The sequence below is a fragment of the Vombatus ursinus genome, unplaced genomic scaffold, assembly GCF_900497805.2.
Source record: "Vombatus ursinus unplaced genomic scaffold, bare-nosed wombat genome assembly UNPS02011767.1, whole genome shotgun sequence".
Taxonomy (NCBI): Eukaryota; Metazoa; Chordata; class Mammalia; order Diprotodontia; family Vombatidae; genus Vombatus; species Vombatus ursinus.
The window spans coordinates 55,439-61,660 of record NW_020951545.1 but is presented as its reverse complement, the minus strand read 5'-3'; positions in this window follow the sequence as shown (position 1 = coordinate 61,660).

Here is a 6,222-nt window from a genome sequence, read left to right as displayed (position 1 = left end):
AATATTCTCCTGATACCTCTGTAGCCTGGAGGTGAGCCCTGGGTTTTAGAAGACTGTCAGTGGAGTACAAATTCTGATAGATCCTACCAAGCTGAAAAAGCTTTAAGTATGGTTCTAAGGGATTTGCTTGTCATTGAAGGACAACTAAGTATGGAGAGGCTCATTACTGGAAGGTTGGCCAGTAGGCAACAGATTATTTGGCCATAGCAACCTATGAAACAGATAAAAAGCAAAATTGTCATCAGTCTTTTGTGGCCTTCTGTCTAACTGACAGAAGTAAGGGCTATGTACTATCAGGAAGAGAGGATGCTAAGAATTTTGTTGTTCTTAGATTGTTTGCCAATATTCATTAACAGTTGTTATTCTGAATATGTGCTCTTTTACATGAAAGATTAGTCATTTCTTCAACCCCAGCTATGAGGGACAGGTATATCCTAGACTAGACAATTATCTAAGGTACATAGATGTTAAATGACATGGTCAGGGTCACACAGCCCATAAATGATAATGATAGAATCAGAGTCCAAGTTGCTCAGTGGGTGGAGCATCCAATTTGGAATTCAGAAAACCTGGGTTCAAATTCTATCTCAGACACTTACTGGTTGTGTGACTCTGGCTAAGTCATTTCACCTTTCTTTGCCTCAGTTTCCTAATCTATAAAATGGAGACACCTACCTCCCAGGGTTGTTGTGAGGATCAAATGAGATAATCATTATAAAGCATTTAGCACAATGCCTGCCATACAGTAAACATGATGTAAATGTTAGCTATTATTATTTTAGCTGTTACTCCTGACTCCAAGCCAAGTACTCAATCCACCAAGTCACAACTCCAACCGGGTTTGTTAAGCGCTCTGCAGCTCCTCAAATATCATAAATGAACAGAAATGAAAATAATGACTCCATCTTCAAATATGTATATATAAATATATATGTATATAGGAGGAATCCATATTGGATACAATAGTAAAGATACTCTGAGGGACCAATTCTTAAGATGTCAAAGATATTTCAAAGGGGGAAGTTTCTAAAAGAATGGAGAATGTTACAAATGACACTTTAAAAAGTGACATAGTAGATATCAAGATATGCAGCAGAGTCTCATGGGACAGGATTTAGAGTAAAGAAGATTTTGGCTCATGTCGTGGCTCTGATACAAATCAGTTGTAATACCCTGGGCAAGTCACTTAAACTTGCAGTGCTAAAGTACGTTGCGAAGACTATAAGTTATAGAAGAGTTGCAGGTCTGCATCAAGGTAAGGAGTTCTCCCACTGGTGTTGAGGTTTAGAGTTGGGAGAGCTGGTTCAGGTGTGAAAGAATTCACTTAGACCTTCTCTGTAACATTGGGAGCTTTATTTCATGAAAGCTTCACAGGCCTGAGGTTAGCAAGGAGCTAAACAAAGGGCACCGATATAGGAAAAGATCTAGGCCTATACAGACCAGAAGGCCTGTAGGATGATGACATATTTTTAGGATTTCTTATGGGGGTTGGAGATTAGGGACAAGATAAGAACAAACAAGATGAGGAAGATGGTTGCTTACAAGATAAGGAAAAATTGTTGTTATACAGGATGAGGAAGATAAATGACAGGATAAGGAACACAGGGTAAGGGAAACAAAGGCAATTCTCTTGGTACAAGTTGTATGGTATTTCAAGATAAGGGAAAAAGGCATTGAGAAGCTCTCAAATTCCAGGATCTCAAGGTACAGGATGGGCTACAGAATGAGCCTCAAACCCCCTCAAGGGGTCTGGGAAAGTAACCCTTAATATTATTTTTAATCCTAGGGTACTCTTTGTACCTACATCACGGGGAGTTAACCACACTGATGAGGCACAGGTTCAAACCCACCCCACAAAAATACATCAACAGCTACTGACTCATGACATAGGATCATAACTTTAGAGCTGAAGGTGCCTGAGAAGCCATCAAAAAGTTTAACCCTAGGAGCAGCTAGATGGCCCAGTGAATAGAGCACCGGTCCTGAACCTGGCCTCAGACCAAACACTTGACACTTACTAGCTGTATGACCCTGGGCAAGTCACTTAACCCCAATTGCCTAAAAGAAAAAAAAAAGTTCAACCCTCAGCTTCTGGGAGCCAAGATGGGGGAGTAAGAAGTAAATCACTATCACCATCCCTTATTAACCTCTAAAAGCCCAGAAGATATTACCCTAGGAAAAACCCTGGAACAGCTGAACCAGCAGAAAGACGGGGTACTGCAGTCCGGTAGCCCAGGTAGCTTGAGGGACTAACGGAAAAGGCTCCTCTTGCCCTTGGGGAGGGGAAGCAGAACAGAAAAAGAGGCATCCCAGCAAGCTAGAGGAAAGCCCCACCTCAGCATACCAGGGGGAGATCCTGCACCCCAAGTGGTAGAGCAGCAAACACCAACACCAGGACCCCCAAGTGCCTCAGTAAGGGCAGAGGAACCAGTGGAAACTAGCTCAAAAAACCACCACATGCCTCGGCATTCTATGGCAACCAAGTCTCCCAGTGCCTCAGCAAAACTCTGGGAAATGCTCCAAGGGTTCCCCCCAGGTTAAGAAACATCCTGCAGCAGCAAAACATGCATCCAAAAGTAGCTGAAGAAAGTGAAAGGAAGGAAAGGCCCATGGGAGCAGGCAACTTCCAGGGGCCAGACTACCCAGTCCTGCCCCTAGAGTTCCAGTGTTGCTGATTCCAGTCCAACACCAGGTAAGCTGCCAGAACTCTATAGCCTCCAACTGCCAGCATCGAAGGACCTAGCACACAAAGCCAGTGACCAGGACCCAGGCTCCCAGCACAAGAAGCTTAGATCAGTGCCCCCTGCTCCCTAGCAGGAGAGTTCAATCTTTTTAAAGGCCAGGAAATAAGCAAACATCACGAGCAAAAAGAAACATACTATAGATTCTTATTATGGGAATAGTGAAGATCAAGGCAGAAATTCTGAAGAGGACAACATTGTCAACAAACTCACATCTGGAACATCAAAAGGGAATATGAACTGGTCTGAAGCCCAAAAAGCCTTCTTGGAAGACCTCAAGAAGGATTTTAAAAGTCAAGTAAGAGAGGTAGAAGAAAAATTGGGAAAAGAAAGGAGAGGTATGCAAGAGAGAGTGAATAGCTAGGAAAAGGAAGGACAAAAAGTAACTGTAGAAAACAAGCCCTTACAAAATCTCAAGAATGTTTCAGAGACTCAAAATGACATCAACAACATGGTAGCAGAATTCCAACAACTGTTAAATGCTAAGAAAGAAATTATCTTGTCCCTGGAAATGCGCTTAAGCACACATCTTGATGTTGAAAGTCTTAAAATAATACAGGAAGAGAATGATAGGATTGTTCACATGAAGAACTTGTATCAAAATAAAATAAAGGCTATTAGAATAAATCATCTGAGTTTGAGGACAGAAGTGTTGTTGTATGTAAAGAATGGGAACTTGAAATGAGACAGATGAAGGACAAGAATGAAGAAATGGTAAAGAAGTTCCAAATTGTAAAGACTATATTTGTGCCACTGGATGACCCAGATGCTCTTACTGTAAGATAAAATAAGGAACATCATCTTAAATTGAGGCACACAAGACAGACCACAAAGGAAATTCAAGAAACTGCATTTCATGAAGACAAAGAAAGCAAGGATAAGCAAAAAGAAATTGATCAAATGCAGAAAAACCTTGAAGTAGCTAAAGTTGTGAGTAGCAAACACCTTCAGAGTCAACAACCAGTGGTACAAAGTTGTGATGACATCAAAGCTGTGTCCAGCAAAGCAACTGATGGTCTCAAGATGAAATTGGTGATATTGAACATGGAGAAAATGAATGAGTCCAAGAAGTTCAAAAAAGAAATTGCTTCTAAAACTGCCATAATAGAGCATCAGGAAGAAATTATAAGCCAACTAAAGGAAAACCTTAGAAGAGCCCAACAGTGCAATGATATCAGAATGTTAGAGCCACTTGGTCATGCCCAGGCTCCCCACACACCACTGACCTGTGGGGACAGCAGTAGTATCGTACAGAGCACAAAAGCACTGATTTTAAAAGCGAATCTCCTAAATTGACAAAAATTACATTCCTAAAGAGACAATGCATGTCTCTTCTGCATGAAGAGCAGACTTCACAGGAAATTTTACCAAAGGATTCACCAAAATATTAGGCGTATGATGGATGGTCAAAGTCTCTGCCAGTCGCTTGTCATAACAACTAGTTTGACAACTCTGGCCTAGGTCTACTCCCAGAAATAGCTTTCAGTTCTATAAATGATTCTACAAAAGATACTGAAAGAGAGGAAAATACAGGTTCTTTATTGGATCAATGGCAGACCTCTTCAGGAAAAGACCCACCTGAATGTAGAACCCAATAATCTCACTTTTATGCATCATGCACATTCCAGGTTCTTCACAATACTTAGATGTAGTTTTGCATCGTTATCCCAACCATTGCAATCATAGTTTAGTTAAACTTTATTATTATTTTTCTCACTATGCCACTAATATTGCTGGATAAATGAATAGGAAACAAGGGACTAGATCAGAATGGTATCAAAATGCTTATTTCATTTTTAAATGTTGGAATACTTTTAAAATAGTTTTTATTTAAAAGGAGCTTCTGTGGAATACAAATTATGGAAGGAATTCTTCAGGCTGAGCAATTGAAGGCAAGGAAAGATGACTTAATTTATATGGTTAACATTTTTATCTAGGGGCAGCTAGGTGGTACAGTGGATAGAACACCGGCCTTGGAGTCAGGAAGACCTGAGTTCAAATCTGGCCTCAGACACATAACACTTACTAGCTGTGTGACCCTGGACAAGTCACTTAACCCCAATTGCCTCACCCCCCCAAAAAAAAACAAAAACATTTTTATCTATATTTTTTTTAATGTACACATGTAAAATTGTAATATAATTTTTCCTTTAATATTATAACTTATATTATAAAATCTGTACTCATGTTGCCTTCCCTTCTACAATATAAGCTCCATGATGACAGGAATTGTGTCCTAATTGTCCTTTGTATCCCTCATATAGCAGCTACTCAATAAATACTGATCAACAAATGATCTCTCCTACTGCATTGTCCAGTATGCACAAAAATTCATTTCTAAAAATGGATTTAAAAGAGAAGAGTCATTGTCCTTTCCATATGTCTGAAAAAATCACATCTTGGAATTTCGGACTACCTTCCTGCAAAATAAAAACTTATCCATAGCAAAAAACAAACAAACAAAATAAAACCGAGTCCTTAAAAAATACAATTGGCCAACTGGAAAAAAAGTATACTGAAGAAAACAACTCCTTAAAAAGCAGAATTGACCAAATGGAGAAGGAAGTACAAAATCTAATAGAAGAAAACAATTTTTAAAAATTAGAATTGGGCAAGTGGAAGCTAATGACGCTGTGAGAGAGTGAGAATCAGTCAAACAGAAACAAAAGAATGAAAAAAAAGATGAAAATGTAAAATACTTCATTGGTAAAACAACTGACCTGGAAAATAGATCCAGGAGAGACAATTTAAAAATTATTGGTCTACCTGAAAAAAAGAACCTGGACAGCATCTTTCAGGAAATCATCAAGAAAAACTGCCCTGAGGTCCTAGAACCAGAGGGTAAAATAGCCATAGAAAGAATCCAGCAATCACCTCCTGAGAAAATACTGCAAGCAGCCACAAAGAAACAATTTAAATATCATGGAACCACAGTCAGGATTATTATTATATTATTATTATCTTGTAGCTTCTACATTAAAAGATCATAGGGAATGGAATGTGATATTCCATAAGGTGAAGGAGCTTGGATTACAACCAAGAATCAACTACCCAGTGAAAATGAGCATAATCTTTCAAGGGAGAAGATGGATATTCAGTGAAATAGGGGACTTCCAAACCTTCCTTATGAAAAGACCAGAGCTCAACAGAAAATACGATCTTCAAATATAAGACTCAAGAGAGACATAAAAAGGTAAACAGGATAGAAAAAAACATGTTATTAATAAGGGCAAACTGTTTACATCCCTACAAGAGAAGACGATCCTTGTAACTCTTGAAAACTGTATTGTTATTACACCACTTTAAAGGAGTATACATAGAAGGGATGGATATAAGTTGACTTTGAGATAATGATAAAAAAAATCTAATCAAGTGGGTTAAATAGATCTAAGTGAGGGCATTAATCTGATCTAACTAAGGGAATGTACTGGGAGAAAAGGAAAGGAGGGGCAGCTAGGTGGCACAGTGGATAGAGCACTGG